The 19467-nt window shown below is 54.0% G+C and overlaps 1 protein-coding gene and 1 long non-coding RNA gene across 7 annotated transcripts in view; one reads left to right on the top strand and one right to left on the bottom strand.

Annotated features, from left to right (window-relative positions):
- The window catches only part of LOC137432155 (EH domain-containing protein 3), a 119306-nt gene extending 119050 nt beyond the window's left edge, over positions 1-256 (bottom strand). The window contains exon 1 of the mRNA XM_068123868.2: positions 29-256. The gene's annotated coding sequence lies outside the window, so the exon portion shown is untranslated. The remainder of the gene's footprint in view (positions 1-28) is intronic.
- Positions 257-1159: 903 nt separating this feature from the next.
- The window catches only part of LOC137432171 (uncharacterized), a 110679-nt gene continuing 92371 nt past the window's right edge, over positions 1160-19467 (top strand). For 4 of the 6 annotated variants that reach the window (XR_013624035.1, XR_013624034.1, XR_010985449.2 and 1 more), the window contains exon 1: positions 1162-1216. This is a non-coding gene — a long non-coding RNA (uncharacterized LOC137432171). Of the gene's footprint in view, positions 1217-19138; positions 19207-19467 lie in introns of all 6 variants that reach the window. The other 2 variants (XR_010985448.2, XR_010985445.2) reach the window with 2 other exon arrangements.

A 19467-nucleotide genomic window follows, 5' to 3' on the forward strand; every position in this document is an offset into this window, starting at 1 on the left:
CAGAGAAAGATGCTGATGGCAGACGTACAAGAAAGTATTTGGAGACGGCCAAGAACACACGTCAGAGTCCACGCTGTGAGGACGCTAGGCGGGAGCAAGCTAAGGGAGGGCCGGAGGGGGACCCGACAGTTAAGTACAAATGTGCCGGAGGGAGAGCGTCAGGGTGTGTTAAAAAAAAAAATCCTCGCGCTTGTTGCATCTTCTTCTTCCTCGCCTTTTTATATGCGCTGTTGATCGCCTCTTCTTCTTTCTACTCATCTTCTTCTTCATATCCTTCGGCGAAAACCTCCTCCTCTTCACCACACCTCACTGAATACGTCACGCTTTACTTTCCTTTATGTTCCTTATTTTCTTATGACAATTCTGATCCTCTCCCCCTAATAAAATAGTAATATATCTTATCTTCTCTCATTTATTCTTTCTCTAAATTCCCTGAGGCGAAAGAAATCCAACTCTTCATCGTCGTGCTGCGATATTAAAGCCATATGTCTTGACGGCGGCGAAAACGTCAATGAAAAAGGTAGACGAAAATAAATGTTTGACGTCATCTTGCACAGACGTCATCTTGCGTCACGATACCAATTTTAAATTAGACCGCATACGTTTCTCAATATCTGTAATATAATGTCAGAACAATATGCACCATTATATAATATTTTGCTCTCTTAATCTGCCGATTGTATTTATAGTCTGAGTAAATCATTGGAGAAACGATAGGCAAGCAAACAGGGTGTAGAACATACACCGACTAAAGGTTTTTGCTGTAAATACGTTCCATCTGCTTCGTTAAAAAAACATTTCCCAGGACGATCAGTCCGATGAGCTGCTTGAGCTAATGCACGTCATGTTTTCATGGTTTATCGTGAAGATCCGCAATAGGTTTGTTTACCAATGCGTGCGGTTTCCCCCAGCAAATTCATTGTGCATTTCGTGCAGGTGACAGGTGAGACGATGGACATTCAAAGCGTTTAATATCGCTGTTTTGAATCGACAACTAAAACGAAAACATCAATTCGTAATACTTAATGAGGTTGCAGAAACAAATTAATAATCATAATTAATATAATCGCTTATAATAAACAATGAATGGATGGTTTTATTGGCCAGGTAGCCAATGACGTCATAGCGAATCTTCTTCACCGGCTGTATACCTGGCACTCTGGCAGGGTAAGTGCCTCGCCAGAATTGCTTCGTAGCCGGTTTACGATACCTACGTGTAAGTATGATGTTTCAAATTCTCCGATATAAGGTTTGGTGGTCGTTTTAACCTGGTCGGTGACCCTGCCGGTGACTTGAGTTACTGTGTGTGCCCCAGGTGTACATCGGCTGTCTCCTAATGTCTTTAGTTTAAAATACAAAATGAAAACCGTCTCCCAGTGTCATTGTCTTGTAAAGGATAAAATACGTTTATGTTCGCAGTCGTTCATCCATGAAGGTCAAAGCTGTTGTGTAATCACTGACGGCACGGAAGGTGCATTGAGGTCATGTTCTCACCCCCTGTCTGTTTGTGAACACGATATCTCAAAAAGTTTTGGACGAATTCGGACGAAATTTGGTGGAGTTGTGTTTGTCACAATGACGAATAGATTTAATTTTGGTGAAGATTCGGATACGAGAGTTTTTTTTATTTTAAAAAGTGACGTTTAACCATTGAGGGATAGGTCCAAAACAATATATTGAAGGAGCTGGGGCTCCCACGTCGATCGGAAGAATGGACGCGACAAAAAGCTAGAATTCATCCGAGTTGCTTTAATGAAATCAAACACTCAGGCACTCTGAAAACCCGTTTATCGGGCAGCAATATATATCGATTAACCCAGGGGGTTTGCCCAGGCCCGGCGCCAGGGGGCGTGGCCCAGCGTCCTGGCTGCGGCCTGGCAAGTTGAGGGCGAGCCTGCCCGGGCATGCCCGGGCATGCCCGGGCGTCCCGACCGAGGCCTGGCAAGTTGAGCGCGGGCCTGCCCGGGCGTCCTGGACGAGCCCGGCATGGTGATCGCTCCGCGTCCTTGATAGGTGCAAGGCGATTGTGAAAACCCAGCGGCAGCCGCTACACACGTCCCCCCAGAATCGACTTGCACCGGCAGGGTCAATTTGAGGGGGGTCCTGATGACCCGGCCGAAGCGACCCCTGGCGGGTCGTGGGAGGGGGTCCGGTGAGGTGGTGGGCGGTCGAGTGGGGGGCACCGTGGACGGGGGGCGGCCTCGCCGCGGCGGAAGGGCCACCCGTGGTGGGTGGTCGACGTCCACGTGCGCCGGCTTGAGGCGGTCCACTGCAATCCGGTCCGACCTGCCGCCGATGTCGATGACGAACGACTTGTCGTCCCGTCGCAGCACCCGGAAGGGCCCGTCGTACGGCGGCTGGAGTGGCCACCGATGTGCGTCGTGACGCACAAAAACATACTCCGCTGTGCGGAGTGCTGGGGGGACGTAGGACTGGGGGTCACCGTGGTGGGATGTTGGCACGGGGGCAAACCGTCGGGCGGCCTCCTGGAGGTCCGAGCGCTGGTGAGCTGCGGACCAGGGACTGGTAGCGTCGGGCACGAATTCGCCCGGGACGCGTAGCACCTGGCCATAGACAAGCTCGGCGGTGGATGCCTGGAGGTCCTCCTTGGGGGCCGTGCGAAGGCCCAAAAGGACCCACGGCAGCCGGTCGGCCCAACCGCCGTCTTGAAGGCCGGCCATGAGCGCGGCCTTCATGGAGCGGTGGAATCGCTCGCACAACCCGTTTGCTTGGGGGTGGTAGGCCGTAGTACGGTGGAGCTTGACCCCCAGGTTGCGGGCGACCGCGCCCCACAGCTCGGAGGTGAACTGTGGACCGCGGTCTGACGAGATGTCCGCCGGTGCGCCGAAGCGGGCGACCCAGGTGGCGATGAAAGCCTGCGCCACGTCGGCGGTGGTGGTGGAGACGAGGGGAACGGCCTCCGGCCACCTGGTGGTCCTGTCCACCATGGTGAGCAGGTGTGTGAACCCCCGTGACGGGGGGAGGGGGCCCACAAGATCCACGTTGACGTGGTCGAAACGTCGTTCGGGCACGGTGAAAGGTGCCAGCGGGGCCTGGGTGTGTCGGTGGACCTTGGCCCGTTGGCAGGCCGTGCAGGTGCTGGTCCAATCGCGGACGTCCCGACGAAGGCCGTGCCAGACGAAACGCGCCGACACCAGCTTCTGGGAAGCTTTCCGGCCCGGGTGGGAAAGGCCGTGGAGGGAGGCGAAGATGCGGCGTTGCCAGGTGACGGGCACGATGGGGCGAGGCTGGCCTTGGGAGACGTCGCAGAGCAGGACAGTGTCCGCGCAGGGGATGTCGGCCAGGCGGAGGCCCGTGTCCGTCGCCCGGAGGGCTTGCACCGTGGTGTCGGTGGTTTGGTCCGCCGCCATAAGCGCAAAATCCACGCCCAGGTGGACCGCGTTCGCGCTGGCCCGGGAAAGACAGTCGGCCACGGCGTTGTTTTTGCCGGCGACGTGCCGGATGTCCGTGGTAAACTCCGACACGGCGGAGAGGTGGCGCTGTTGGCGGGCTGACCATGGCTCCGTGACCTTGGCCATGGCGTAAACCAACGGCTTGTGGTCGACGAACGCCGTGAAAGGTCGGCCCTCCAGGAGGTGGCGGAAATGGCGGACGGCCAGGTGTAGACCGAGGAGCTCCCGGTCAAACGTGCTGTATTTGAGCTCTTTCGGCCGGAGCTGCCGGCTGAAAAAAGCGAGTGGCTGCCAAACCCCGTTCACCCATTGCTCATGTACGGCGCCCACCGCGTAGTCGGAGGCATCCGTGGTGAGGGCGATGGGAGCGTTGAGCACCGGGTGAGCGAGCAGTGTTGCGTCGGCGAGGGCCCGCTTTGAGCGTTGGAAGGCCGCATCCATTGCTGCGGACCAGGCGATGTCGTGCTTGGCCGGCTTGCCCCGGAGGGCTTCGTAGAGGGGCCGCATGAGTTGAGCAGCGCGGGGCACGAAGCGGTGATAAAAATTCACCATTCCCAGGAATTCCTGCAGGGCCTTTATGGTGCGGGGACGCGGGAACGTGGTGATGGCCTCGACCTTGGTTGGCAGCGGCACGGCCCCGTTCTTGGTGATGTGGTGGCCCAAAAAATCAACGGCCGTCGTGCCGAAGTGGCATTTGGCCGGGTTGACGATGAGGCCGTGCTCGCTGAGGCGCCCGAACAGTGTTCGGAGGTGGAGGAGGTGCTCGGCCCGGGACGTGCTGGCGACGAGGATGTCGTCCAGGTAAACGAAAAGGAACGGCAGGTCACGCAGCACGCCGTCCATCAAGCGCTGGAACGCCTGAGCCGCGTTCTTGAGACCAAACGGCATCCGCTCCGCAAGAATTCGAATAAGCCGAACGGCGTGATGACTGCCGTTTTAGGGACGTCGGCCGCCCTGACAGGTACCTGGTGATATCCCCGTATGAGATCAATTTTCGAAAAAATGACCCGTCCCGCCAGACGGGCGGAGAAGTCTTGGATATGCGGGATCGGGTACCTGTCGGGGGTGGTAGCGTCATTGAGACGGCGGTAGTCGCCACACGGGCGCCATCCACCCCCCGGCTTTGGCACGATGTGCAGTGGCGAGGCCCACGCGCTATCGGAGCGCCGCACGATGCCGAGGTGCTCCAACGCGTCGAATTCGGCCTTCGCTACGGCGAGCTTGGCTGGGTCGAGGCGGCGGGCCCTGGCGTAGACCGGCGGGCCCGTGGTTGGTATGTGGTGCTCGATCCCATGCCGTACTGCGACGGCCGAAAACGTCGGTCGCGTGAGGGCCGGGAACTCCGTGAGCAGGCGAGCAAACTCGTTCGCCGCCGGGACGGTGCATGCCAGCTCGGTCGGCGCGGAGCTGCTCAATGTGCATACCAGGGAGCTGAAGGTTTCAGCGTTGATTAAACGACGCCGTTGGACGTCCACCAGCAGTCCGTGTGCGCAGAGGAAGTCGGCGCCTAGCAGAGCCATGGGCACGTTGGCGGTTACAAACGTCCAAGCAAAGCGTTGGCCGCCGAAGCAGAGGGTGACGTTGCGCGGGCCGAAGGTGCAGATAGTCGATCCGTTGGCCGCAACCAAGGAGGGGCCGCAAACCGCGGATTGCCTGTCCTGGTCAGAGGCGGGTATGACGCTCAGTTGGGCGCCGGTGTCGCACAGGAAGCGCCGTCCGGACGCTTTATCCGTGATGAACAGTAAGTTGCCCGTGTGGCCGGCGCTCATGGCTGGTAATGAACGCCGGCCCGGCCGTTTCCCGGCCTGCCGAAGGTGCACGGGGGTCGGCATGTCCGGGCCTTCTGTCCGAACCTGGCATGATAGTAACACCACGCTTGGTCAGGTGGAGGCCTCGGTCGTCGTGCTGGAGGTGGTCGGCTCGGTAGAGCGGCCGCCAATTGCGTCGGCAGTTCGGCCGTCGACCGTGCCGGGTGCTCGGGCGCCATGGGTGTTGCGTCGGACGGCGGTGGGTCCCATGTCGCCGCTGCGATGCGCTGTCCTGCGGCGGAGATCTTGTCGGCTTCTCTGGCAAGGGCCCGGGGATCTGTGATCGTCGTGCTTGCCAGGGCGAGGCGTACCGGGTTAGGCAGCTGACGGAGGAACAGCTCCCGGAACAGGAATGCCGGAGAGTGCTCGCCGAGCAGTGAAAGCATGTAATCCATTCGCTCGGAAGGGCGCGTGTCGCCGAGCTCAGGCAGGTCGAGCAGGCGCCGTGCGCGTTCCGCCGATGGGAGGGCGAAAGCATCGAGGAGCAGCTTCTTAATCGCGCCGTATTTGTCAGCGGCTGGCGGGCTTTCGAGGAGGCTCAGGGCGCGGGTCGCGGTAGCCGACCCGAGCGCAGCTACCACATGGTGGAAGCGGGTGTCGTCGGCCGTGACGCCTCGCAGGGCGAACAGGGACTCCGCCTGCGCGAACCAAACCGCCGCGTGAGCCTCCCAGAAGGTAGGCAGTTTAAGGGCGACTGCCGTGTCCATGTCGATAGGTCACCAATGAAGGAGCTGGGGCTCCCACGTCGATCGGAAGAATGGACGCGACAAAAAGCTAGAATTCATCCGAGTTGCTTTAATGAAATCAAACACTCAGGCACTCTGAAAACCCGTTTATCGGGCAGCAATATATATCGATTAACCCAGGGGGTTTGCCCAGGTACGGCGCCAGGGGGCGTGGCCCAGCGTCCTGGCTGCAGCCTGGCAAGTTGAGGGCGAGACTGCCCGGGCATGCCCGGGCATGCCCGGGCGTCCCGACCGAGGCCTGGCAAGTTGAGCGCGGGCCTGCCCGGGCGTCCTGGACGAGCCCGGCATGGTGATCGCTCCGCGTCCTTGATAGGTGCAAGGCGATTGTGAAAACCCAGCGGCAGCCGCTACAATATAACATTAAAGCGCGGTGTTACGCGCGCTGCTTGTGAGCAAGGAGGAAGCGGACAAGCGGTAACATATAAACGTCTTTATTGTAAGAGCACACTGTAACACTGAACTGCTCCGGGCTGGTCGCCCGGTGTATATCATGAGGCCACGCCTACCCCTCGGGCGTGGCCACCGCCCACTTGGTGCGTGGAATGATGTCACCACGCCAGTGGGCTTTTGTGTCCGCCACACGCGCCCCCCCAGAATTCCCGCGCACCTGGAGGGCCAGTTTGCGGGGCAGACGAATGACCCGGCCGAAGCGCCCCCTGGCGATCGGCGGCGTCCGGGGTGCAGGGATGCCAGGTGGGATGCCCCTGGCTGCCCCTGGGATGGGTGCAGGACCGGGGGGCGGCGTGGCGGCGGGGCTGGGCGGTGCCGGGGGTCCGCCCGCAGGAGGGCGGCCCCGACGTAGGGGTCGGGCCACTGGCGGTGGATGGTCCACATCGAGGTGGGCCGGCTTGAGGCGGTCTACCGAAACGCGGTCAGGAGTACCGCCGATGTCCAGGGTGAAGTGCTTCGCCCCGGTCTCCAGCACGCGGAAAGGCCCGTCGTACGGGGGCCGCAGTGGTGTCCGATGGGCATCGTGGCGGACGAAGACGTACTCCGCCGTGCGAAGCTCCGGGGCGACGTGCATCGGTGGGTGCCCGTGGCATGCCGTTGGCACCGGGGCGAACCTCTGGGCAGTCTCTTGCAGAGCGGAGCGCTGCTGTGCCGCGGACCATGGTGCCTTGGAGTCGGGGAGGAACTCGCCCGGCACCCGCAGCGGTTGCCCGAAGACCAACTCCGCCGCGGATGCGCGCAGGTCCTCCTTGGGCGCCGTCCGGAGGCCCAGCAGGACCCAGGGGAGCCTGTCGACCCAGCCGCCGTCGCGGAGGGTGGCCCGGAGCACGGCCTTCATTGAGCGGTGAAATCGCTCACACATGCCGTTAGCCTGGGGGTGGTAGGCCGTGGTTCGGTGCAGCCAGACCCCGAGCCCCTGCGCAACCGCCCCCCAGAGCTCCGAGGTGAACTGGGGGCCACGGTCGGATGAGATGTCTGAGGGGGCGCCGAACTGGGCGACCCAGGTGGCGATGAAAGCCTGCGCGACATCGGCCGCCGTTGTCGACGCCAAGGGCACGGCCTCCGGCCACCGGGTGGTGCGGTCCACCATGGTGAGGACGTAGGTGAAACCCCGCGAGGGGGGCAGAGGTCCCACCAGGTCCACGTGGACGTGGTCAAACCGGCGTTCCGGCACCGTGAACGGGGCCAACGGGGCCTGGGTGTGCCGGTGCACCTTGGCGCGCTGGCACGCGAGGCACGTCCTGGCCCAGCCGCGGACGGCCTTCCGGAGGCCATGCCAGACGAACTTGTCGGCGATCAGCCTTTGGGAGGCCCTCGCGCCCGGGTGGGACAGGCCGTGGATGGCGTCAAACACCTGGCGCTGCCAGCCCGCGGGCACGATGGGGTGAGGACGCCCGAGGGAGACGTCGCACAAGAGGGCCGCGTCCGCGCCGTCGAACGGCACCTCGGTGACGCGGAGGCCCGTGATGGCGGTCCGCAAGGCCTGGACGTCGGGGTCAGCGGCCTGGTCCGCTGCCATCTGGGCATAGTCGATGCCGAGGTGGACTGCGTGGGCGACGGCCCGGGAAAGGCAATCCGCCACCGGGTTGTCCTTCCCCGCGACGTGCTGGATGTCCGTCGTGTACTCGGACACGGCCGAGAGGTGACGCTGCTGCCGGGCCGACCACGGCTCGGTGACCTTGCCCATCGCGAAGATCAGCGGCTTGTGGTCGACGAAGGCAGTGAACGCACGGCCCTCGAGCAGATGGCGGAAGTGCCTGACCGCCAAGTGAAGTCCGAGCAACTCGCGGTCGAAGGTACTGTAACGGCGTTCGGGCGGGCGAAGCTGCCGGCTAAAGAACACCAGCGGTTGCCAAGCTCCACGCACCCATTGCTCGTGTACCGCGCCCACCGCGTAGTCCGAGGCATCGGTGGTGAGGGCGATCGGTGCATCGGGCGCCGGGTGCGCGAGCATGGTGGCGTTAGCCAAGGCGAGCTTCGCGCCCGTGAACGCCGTGTCCGTCTGCTCGGTCCAGGTAACGTCGCCTTTGCCCGGCTTACCTCGGAGAGCTTCGTGCAGGGGGCGCAGGAGCTGGGCGATACGGGGCAGGAACCGATGGTAAAAGTTCACCATGCCCAGGAACTCCTGCAGCCCTCTGATCGTGCGGGGGCGCGGAAACCCCTTCACCGCCTCCACCTTGGCCTGCAGGGGGACGGCTCCGTGCCTGGTGACACGGTGCCCCAGAAAATCGATTGTGGCGGCGCCGAACCGGCACTTTGCGGGGTTCACAATCAGGCCATGCTGGCCCAGGCGTTCGAAGAGCGTGCGGAGGTGGCGTAGGTGCTCTTCGCGGGACGCGCTGGCGACGAGGATATCGTCCAGGTAGACGTAGACAAAATCCAATTCACGCAGGACGCTGTCCATCAGTCGCTGGAACGCCTGAGCCGCATTCTTCAGACCGAAGGGCATGCGCAGGAACTCGAAGAGTCCGAATGGCGTGATGACCGCCGTCTTCGGGACGTCCTCCGGCCTGACGGGGACCTGATGGTAGCCGCGTATGAGGTCCACCTTCGAGAAGAAGGACCTGCCCGCCAAACGGGCGGAAAAGTCCTGAATGTGGGGGACGGGGTAGTGGTCGGGAGTCGTGGCGTCATTGAGACGGCGATAGTCCCCGCACGGTCGCCATCCCCCGCCGGGCTTCGGCACGATGTGCAGCGGCGACGCCCAAGCGCTCTCTGAGCGCCGAACGATGCCGAGTCGCTCCAGGGTAGCGAACGCCGCTTTTGCCACCGCCAGCTTCGTCGGCTCGAGGCGGCGTGCCCGGGCGTAGACCGGTGGCCCAACGGTGGGGATGTGATGGGCCACCCCGTGCTTGACGGCCCCCGCCGAGAAGGTGGGCCGCGTGAGGGCCGGGAAGCCGGCGAGGAGGCGGGTGAATGCGTCCGCTGCCGGAAGCGTACAGCCCAACGTGGCCGGAACCGAATCGTTCGGCAAGCCGCTTGGCAAGCCGCTCGTTGAGCTGGGCAACGCACAAGCGAGCGAGCTGAACGTCTCGGCCTGGACAAGCCGTCTGCGCTTGACGTCGACCAGGAGCCCATTAGCGCACAGGAAGTCCGCGCCAAGCAGTGCCATGGGCACGTCGGCAGTGACGAACGTCCATCGGAAAACCTGCCCTCCAAACCGCAGAGAGAGGCAGCGTTTTCCGTACGTACGGATGGGCGTCCCGTTCGCGGCAAGCAGCGCGGGGCCCCCACCCGCGGCGTGCTTGTCTGACGTGACGGCGGGAATAACACTCACCTGCGCTCCCGTGTCGCACAGGTAACGGCGCCCGGAGAAGGTGTCCGTTATGAACAGCAGGCTGCTCGAACGGCCGGCGCTCATCGCCACTATTGAGCGCCGGCCCGGGCGTTTCCCGACCCGTTGAAGGAGCATGGCGGATGACACCGCCGAGCTTCGTGGCCGAACTTGGCGTGGAACCAGCACCAGGTGGTGGAGCTGGAGGAGCGCGGCTGGCTCCGCCAGGCCGGTGGAGTTGGCGGGTTTCCCCGCGGTGGCGGTTTTCGCCGCGGCGGTGGGCGGGGCGTGGCGGCGTCACGAGGTGCGTATCAGCATGCTGCTGAACATCAGCGTGCTGCTGAACATCAGCATGCTGTAGAAGCTGATGCTGTGGAACATGCTGCTGAACATCAGCGTCGAGGGCCGTGACGGCCACGCCCACGCTCGCCCGCGTGTCCGAAGCGGCGAAGTACCTGTCCGCCTCGGCTGCCAATGCTCGGGGTTCCGTTAGCTCGGTCCCGGCCTACGCAAGGCGAACCTGCGCTGGAAGTTGGCGCCGGAAAAGCGCCCGGAATAGCGAACCGGGGGCTTCGTCGCCCAACAGTGACAGCATATGGTCCATTCGGACCGACGGGCGCGTCTCACCGAGCTCGGGGAGATCCAGGAGGCGGTCGGCCCGTGCGTCGTCCGTGAGGCCGAACGTGGCTAGGAGTAGCCGCTTGAGCGCCTCGTACTTGTGGCCGTCCGGTGGGTGGCGAAGGACGGACACAACTCGAGCGGCCGTGCCGGGCCCGAGGGAGGCGACGACATGGCAGTAGCGCAGGTCGTCGTTGGTGAGGCGCCGAAGCTGAAATTGGGCTTCGGCTTGAACGAACCAGACTTCGGGCTGGGCCTCCCAAAATTCGGGAAGTTTAATCGCCATTGCCTTGTCGTTGGCCATTGCAATGGCGTCGTGTTCGGAAGGATCGCTACGGCAGATCCAACGTCGAGGGTCACCAGTAAAGCGCGGTGTTACGCGCGCTGCTTGTGAGCAAGGAGGAAGCGGACAAGCGGTAACATATAAACGTCTTTATTGTAAGAGCACACTGTAACACTGAACTGTTCCGGGCTGGTCGCCCGGTGTATATCATGAGGCCACGCCTACCCCTCGGGCGTGGCCACCGCCCACTTGGTGCGTGGAATGATGTCACCACGCCAGTGGGCTTTTGTGTCCGCCACAACATGATATTTCAAAAGTTTTTGGACGGATTACAACAAAACGAGGTGGACGAGTTGGTTAGGTGACAAGAACAAGCTGATTTGATTTTGGTTCAGGTCCGAATCCAGATCCGGTCTATCAGTGGATATAAAACATAAACTGGTCAGCCAGGTATGCTCTCTACTGAGTGTTGTAGTGTTCTTGGAATATCAATATCACATAAGTCATCATATTACACTCGTTTAGTCTCATATTCAAAGGGATTAAACAGACAGACTTCAAAATATTACAAAAATAGTCCTTTAATGTAGGAGAAGTGAAAGTTTATACAATGAAACAACCGGCACTGATTTATGAAGGTCATTGGTGAAGGTGAGCTGGGAATATTGAGGAAGTTACTTATGAAGGTGAGCTGGGAATATTGAGGAAGTTACTTATGAAGGTGAGCTGGGAATATTGAGGAAGTTACTTATGAAGGTGAGCTGGGAATATTGAGGAAGTTACTTATGAAGGTGAGCTGGGAATATTGAGGAAGTTACTTATGAAGGTGAGCTGGGAATATTGAGGAAGTTACTTATGAAGGTGAGCGGGGAATATTGAGGAAGTTACTTATGAAGGTGAGCTGGGAATATTGAGGAAGTTACTTATGAAGGTGAGCTGGGAATATTGAGGAAGTTACTTATGAAGGTGAGCTGGGAATATTGAGGAAGTTACTTATGAAGGTGAGCTGGGAATATTGAGGAAGTTACTTATGAAGGTGAGCTGGGAATATTGAGGAAGTTACTTATGAAGGTAGGCTGGGAATATTGAGGAAGTTACTTATGAAGGTGAGCTGGGAATATTGAGGAAGTTACTTATGAAGGTGAGCTGGGAATATTGAGGAAGTTACTTATGAAGGTGAGCTAGGAATATTGAGAAAGTTACTTATGAAGGTGAGCTGGGAATATTGAGGAAGTTACTTATGAAGGTGAGCTGGGAATATTGAGGAAGTTACTTATGAAGGTGAGCTGGGAATATTGAGGAAGTTACTTAGGAAGGTGAGCTAGGAATATTGAGGAAGTTACTTATGAAGGTGAGCTGGGAATATTGAGGAAGTTACTTATGTAGGTGAGCTGGGAATATTGAGGAAGTTGCTTATGTAGGTGAGCTGGGAATATTGAGGAAGTTACTTATGTAGGTGAGCTGGGAATATTGAGGAAGTTACTTATGTAGGTGAGCTGGGAATATTGAGGAAGTTACTTATGTAGGTGAGCTGGGAATATTGAGGAAGTTACTTATGTAGGTGAGCTGGGAATATTGAGGAAGTTACTTATGTAGGTGAGCCAATAACAGAATTTAGGTATCCTTTAGCTGACTGGTAATGGTGACCAACAACAGCACCTGAAGGGCATCTTAGCCAACTGGTAAAGGTCAGTTGAGAATGTCGATGCAGTTTGGAGGATTTGGGAAGCTGAGCTGATGACTCAATCTGGAGACACTTCAGCCAACAGGTTAAGGTGAGCTGACATTGGAGGAAGTTCAGCAGACTGTTTAAGGTGAGATGATGACAGAAACTAAAAAACAGTTCCTTGGACTTGTAAATATTATGACATAGCAAAAGGGTGGCATTTCCCGGGCAACACAGAGTCGCTTCGGACGGAATATTAAGAGAGGCGGGAGAGAGAGAGGAGGGGAGGGGGGAAGTCGAGGAGAGGGAGGAGAGAGGAGAGTGAGGTTGGAGAGGAGTGAGGTGGGGAGAGGAGTGGGGAGAGTAGAGTGAGTGGGGAGAGTAGAGTGAGTGGGGAGAGTAGAGTGAGTGGGGAGAGTAGAGTGAGTGGGGAGAGTAGAGTGAGTGGGGAGAGTAGAGTGAGTGGGGAGAGTAGAGTGAGTGGGGAGAGTAGAGTGAGTGGGGAGAGTAGAGTGAGGGGAGAAGAGAGTGAGGAGGAGGAGAAGAGAGTGAGGAGGAGGAGAAGAGAGTGAGGATAGAGGCGAGTGAGGGGGGGAGAGGAGAGTGAAGGGGCGATAGTAGAGTGAGGAGAGAAGAGGAGGAGTGAAGGGGGAGAGGATGGGGAAAAGGACAGGAGTGAGGGTTGGAGAGTGGAGTGAGGATTGGAGAGGAGTGCAGAAAGGAGAGGAGTGAGAAGGGGAGAGGAAAGAGAGGAGTGAGGAGAGTGAGGGGAGAGAGGATGGGGGAAAAGGACAGGAGTGAGGAGTGGAGAGGAGAGTGAGTGGGAGAGGAGAGTGAGTGGGAGAGGAGAGTGATGGGGGAGGGGGAGGAGAGGAGAGTGAGGGGGAGAGGAGAGAGAGGAGTGAGGGGAGAGGAGAGAGAGGAGTGAGGGGAGAGGAGAGGGAGGAGTGAGGGGAGAGGAGAGGGAGGAGTGAGGGGAGAGGAGAGGGAGGAGTGAGGGGAGAGGAGAGGGAGGAGTGAGGGGAGAGAGGATGGGGAAAAGGACAGGAGTGAGGGGTGTAGAGGAGAGTGAGTGGGAGAGGAGAGTGATGGGGGGGGTGCAGAGTGAGGGGAGAGGAGAGACAGGAGAGAGGAGTGAGGGGAGAGGAGAGAGGAGAGAGAGAGGAGTGTGAGGGGAGAGGAGATAGAGGAGTGAGGGGAGGGAGGAGTGAGTTGGAGAGGATTGTGGAAAGGAGAGTGAGGGTAGAGAGGAATGAGAGGGGAGGAGAGCAGAATGAGGGTAGAGAGAGAGAGGAGTGAATGTTGGAGAGGAGTGAGGGGTGGGGGAAAGGAGAGGCGTGAGGAGAGGAGAGGGGAGTGAGGTTTTTACCCATTTTATAAAACTCTTTGTGCAGCATCCAACTTAAGGTGTCCAAATCTCATACCTGTCTATCCCCGTGGGTTTTGTAAGGGTGCCCCACTCGTCTAATAAATAAAATTTTATCAGATGTCTGTCTGTCTGTTTGCGGTTTTTTGCAAAGACCGCTGGGCCGATAACCACCAAATTTAGCACACAGATTAAGTCCGCCCCAAGGATTGTCCTCAGGTTACTTTCATCCACCACCTCAGTCTTTAAAGATCCCGAAGACCCCTAACACCCTTTATACATGCTTGGGAGATTAGATTACATGCTTAAGAGAAGATGTTTTACATGCTTGGGAGATTGGACCACTTAAGACCCTAAAAGACACATAACACCATTAAGACCCTTGAAGACCCCGAACACCCTTAAGACCCTTTAAAACCTGAATACCACAAAGATGCTTTGGATGCCAAAGACCCTTAAGACCCCAAAGATCCCTAAGACCGTTAAGGCCCTTAAGATCCCAAATTCTCTTTAAGACCCCCAATATCCTTTAAGACCCCGACGACACTTAATATCTCAAATGCTCTTTAAGACCTCAAAGACCCTTAACACCCCGTAGACCCTCAAGATCCTTCAGATTTTGAAAACCCTTTAGACCCCAAAGACCTTTAAGCCCCTTTAGACCCCAAACATCTTTTTGGCCGAGAAGACCCCAAAGACCCTTTAAGACCTCTTTACCCACCGGCATTACCTCAACTCACCATTTTATACAAACCCAAACTGGCATGGCCTTAACTCGCTTCATAAATAAACCCAAACTAGCATCACCGCAACTCACCATTTTATGTAAATCCTTCTGCACCCCACCTCGCCGGCTCTCTTGTCCCCCCCCCCTCGCCCCCCACTTCTTAGTTCTCCACCCACCAAGCAACACCGGGTAACCTTGCTAGTTACCAATACCATTGCAGAGCGCCCACCAAGCAGCTTAAGCACTCAAGCAAGCATTCCAATGAAACGGCTGATGAGTAACAGCTGACTTGGCAACCAATCAGCGATTCATACTTTATGAAGATGAGGATTTTGCATGATGAGCGCTTGGAGTTCACCCATCCTGTCATTGCTTTAATCATTGCAATACCGCCAATTATTTTCCCTCCATAACTCGGAGATTATAACTCAGATGTTTCTTCACAGAGTACCCAGGCTCGGCTGTGGAAGCCTTCACGGCTATCCTGCTGGTTAATTTGCTGTGGTAATGTATACACTATACATACACAAATAAAATACATCACAACTACAATGTCAAAGGTTTACCTTCAAACCGAGGTCTTTCAAAGAGGAATTCAAGTAGGAATTGTAGTAATTCCATTCAAAAATATATCAAGTGAGGAGAAGGAGAAGAGGAGGAGTGATTATTTTCAAATCTCAAACCAACATGGCAGAACTCCAACATGAGGTCAATGGATGCTACATTTATGTGGGTATTTATGGGTTGTATATTGAAAGCAAATGATACAAAAAGAGGGAAAACAAGAAGAAAAAGACATAAAATGTCATAGCCCCTGCTGTGGTTTTAGTAATTTTGCTGTACGGAGTTAAAGGCTGTCAGTCGGCCATCTATGGTCGGATGACAAAACAAAATCTTCTGCACATGTCTACTCATGTATTGTCTTTGTGCCAAGTTGGAAGAAAATTGGTTCATGCATGTCTGAGAAATGGATGGGAGACACGTTTACGTAACAAAATGGCCACCAGTCGGCCATCCTGGATTTGATCTTGAAAAGAAATGACGTGCAAATGTAACCCATCATTTATAATTATCTGTGTGCCAAATTTGAACAAGATCGGAAAATGCATGTCCACGAAATGATTGAGGACGTTGCCAATATCGGGTTTTTTTACAACTAAAATGGCCGCCAGTCTACCAGTCGGCCATCTTTGATCAATCGCAAAATAAATTGAAGTGCACGTATATGCTGTAATGTGCTGTGCTTGTGACAAGGTTGAAAAAAATCGGATCTTACATGTTCATTAAATGGTTGGGGACACATTTACGTAACAAAATTGCTGCCAGTCGGCCATCTTGGATCTGATCTCGAAAAGAAATGACGCGCATATGTAAGCCATCATTCATTATCTATGTTATACAGCCATGTTATACAGAAACATTGCATTTTCAGTTTCATAGTTATTTGTTTATGAGTAACTTTGAACTTTAAACCTTGTGATGCAACACTTGAATGAAGGATTCAGTCAAGTCCAATGTCGGAATTCCAAACTTTATGCAGTCTATAAAATTATTTCACTTTAAAAACAGGCAAACGTAATGTGCTCTCTCTGGTGAGTGGTTGGTTGGTTGGATTTAGTTTTAATTCCCTGGTCTTCTCAACTAGTAAGCCAAATATTTAACATGAAGTTACAGTACTATATTTATTTCACATCATGATTTGGAAGGAAAAGGATGGGTGTGCCTACCGGTTTTCTTCTTCTTTTGTATGCAGCACGAGCCTGTGGGGTAGCATCATTGGCCGAGAGAGTGGCTGTGCTGCTGATGCAGTGCCCTCTGTAGGTTAGAGCAGGAATTTGTAATTTGTTCAGGGTGCCGGCGTTTGCTCGCCTAATCTTAGCGGACACTGGGATCTTTAACATCCACCAACTAATGCTGGCGAGACACCCTGTTTAACATCCATCTGAGGGATAACACACACATTGATGGATCATTAATAATAATTAAAATTAATAATGATTGAAAATGAAAAGCTGAAATGTCTCGAGTCAATAAGTATTCAACCCCTTTGCTATAAAACTCCAAATTGAGCTCAGGTGCATCCAATTTCCTTTGATCATCCTTGAGATGTCTCTACAACTTGATTGGAGTCCACCTGTGACCAATTCAATTGATTGGACATGATTTATAAAGAAACACACCTTTTTATATAAGGTCTAACAGTTGACGGGGCATGCCAGAGCATAAACTCTACCATGAAGTCCAATGAACTAGTCATAGAACTCCAAGATAGAATTGTGAGGAGGCATAGATCTGGGAAGGATATAAAGCAATTTCTAGAGTGTTGAGAGTTCCCAATAGCACAGTGGGCTCCATCTTTAGGAAATGGAAAGAATATGCAACGACCCAGACTCTTCCTAGAGCTGGCCATCCGACCAAACGAAGAAACTGGGCAAGAAGGACCTTGGTCAGGGACATGCCCAAGAACCCAATGACCACTTGACAGAACTACCAGAGTTCCTTGCCTGATATGGGCGAACCTGCCAAAAGGACAACAGTCTCTGCAGCACTTCCTAAATCTATGCTTTATGGGAGAGTGGCCAGAAGGAAGCCACTCTTGAGAAAAAAGGCACATGAAAGCACGCCTGGAGTTTGCAAAAAGGCACACGAAAGAGTCTGAGGGCATGAGGCAAAATATTCTGTGGTCTGATGAGACGAAAATTGAACTCTTTGGCCTGAATACAAAGCGCTACATTTGGCACAGCTCATCACCCACCTAACACCATCCCTACCGTGAAGCATGGTGTTGGCAGCATCATGCTACGGGGATGCTTTTCAGCGACAGCGACTGGAAGACGTGTAAGGACAGAGGGAACAATGAATGGAACCAAATACAAGCAAATCCTTGAGGAGAACCTGCGTCAGAGTGAAAAAGACCTTTGACTATGGCGAAAATTTGCATTCCAACAGGCCAATGACCCCAAGCATACAACCAAAGCAATGCTGGAATGGCTTCAGAATAAGATGTGAAAGTCGTCAGAGCCCAGACTGCCAAAAAACTCCATTTAATCTATTTTAAATTTAGGCTGTAAGACAACAAAATGTGAAAAGGTCAAGGTGTGTGAATACTTTCAGAAGGCACTGTAATTCCAATGGCTGCTTTGCAGAATTTTTTGCACCTTGTATCAGAGTGGCAACTTTTCCAACATTGGTTTTCAGCTACGAGAAACATTTACTACTTGTGATGAACACTCCAGCACACTGACAAGAGTATGGGCTCAGCCATCACCCCATTTTTTACAAGTGATGGCAATGTGCAACAAATACATTGACTTGTCAAATTTTCAACCAAATAATTATTGCTATTCCTTCAGTTTGATCTTGTTTTTGGTTTAAAAAAAACGAAAAATAAAAAATTGTCAGACGTTTCACGGGATTGGTCAGTAAATCGGAATCATATCTTTTTTCTGCTCTTGTTGCTGTCATCTCTACATTATATGAACCTTATATATAAACTACAGTGAAGTCGGTGGCACGCCATCGCAAATCCCCACGCTTCCCACCTAAAGCAAAGTTGAAAGATGGCAAAAGGTTCCAACAGGAATTGCCCACTATCAAATTTAGAGCTAATTATTTCCCCCTTTTGACCCCTGTGAACCCAAGTCCCCAACCCTGGGGCATGAATCGGGGGTCAAATCCCAAAAATGGTTACATATTCCATGCATACCCCAATATTGGTAGCATATACTGTATAAAGTTTCATCAGCAGTTTTTTTTTAATGTGCGATTTTTTTGGATGAAAAATGTTTTTTCCAAAAAAATAATTGGGGGGGGGGGGAGGTATTTGACCTTTTGACCCTGCTCCAGAGGCCAGAGCCAAATTATAATGCTCTTGCACCTTCTTGCCATGTGGTGATCATAACTACCAAGTTTGGTGAATTTCTGCACAACTGTTTAGGATGTGATAGAGTAACAGATGGACGGACAGACAGACAGATGGAGCCGATTATAATATTTCCCCGTTTTTTTTTTTCAAAAATCATGGGGATAATTATTCATCTTCATGTACTAACCCTATTCAGTTAACAACTTTACATCCGCATCATGTAAAGTTACACTTGTATATTGAGCAGTCATATACCATTTAAATCCTACTTGCAAGGCTACTTGACACTCAAGGACCTACTTTATTCAAGAGAAACCTTGGACCATGGAGACGTTACTGTGGAGACTTTGGGTGGGGTTGTGAAGCTGGCTTCTTGTGAGGGTTGGGAAGCCAGCTTCACAACTCCATCCAAAGGACGCTATGCTTTGTGGCTCAACGACCCCTGCTGGCAATCTCCCAGGAATGAAGTTATAATAATTCGGTTTCACTCCATAGGAAACAAATCCATAACCAGACAGCACAGAGGTAGATATGCAAATAGATGGAATTAACCTCACACAAGACTGAGCTTGGTACCTGATTTTCTAGGCAAGCAGACTGTGTGTGAAAGTGAGGTTAATTCTTGGCTGGTTTTGCAGGAAGCATGAACATTCCTTGAATTTTTCATAAACCTAGAGGACAGGACAGTATTGTCCTCTTATTGACGTAACCTAAGCAGTCGAAAATTATTTTCTGAGGGTTTTCTGCCAAATTCAAGCAGTTTAAAATATTAGCATTTTTTATTCATACTTGAGAAAGTATTTCGATATTTTTTGTTGTGGGTACTGCATGACTGTACATTCTTTACCAAACGCGGATGCAATTCCATCTGATAACTGAAAACACAATATTCCCTTCATTTTGTTTTCTGTTGCTTATGCAGACCACTGTGGAAGGCCAATTATTACCCTGCGCTTGCGAAGCGAAAAGCGGGGTTAAGCATTCAGTTCAGTAAGTACGTGTGCTGTGTGCCGTGTGCCGTACGTGTCTGCATTTTAAAAATTCATTTTCTCTGCAACCGTTGGTCCGATTGACATGAAATTTTGACCATGGAAGCGCCTCCTCCTGTATAATATTTTAATGATTATTATGACGCTGGTACAGGCGCCATCTTGGAAAAACCGAAAAACGTTGCACCTCTATATCTCCAAAACCGCTGCATGGAAAAAATTGAAACATGGCTCATTGTAAAGAACTCCATATGGGGAATAG

This window comes from Myxine glutinosa, chromosome 1, assembly GCF_964187855.1.
Source record: "Myxine glutinosa chromosome 1, kmMyxGlut1.1, whole genome shotgun sequence".
Lineage (NCBI taxonomy): Eukaryota > Metazoa > Chordata > Myxini > Myxiniformes > Myxinidae > Myxine > Myxine glutinosa.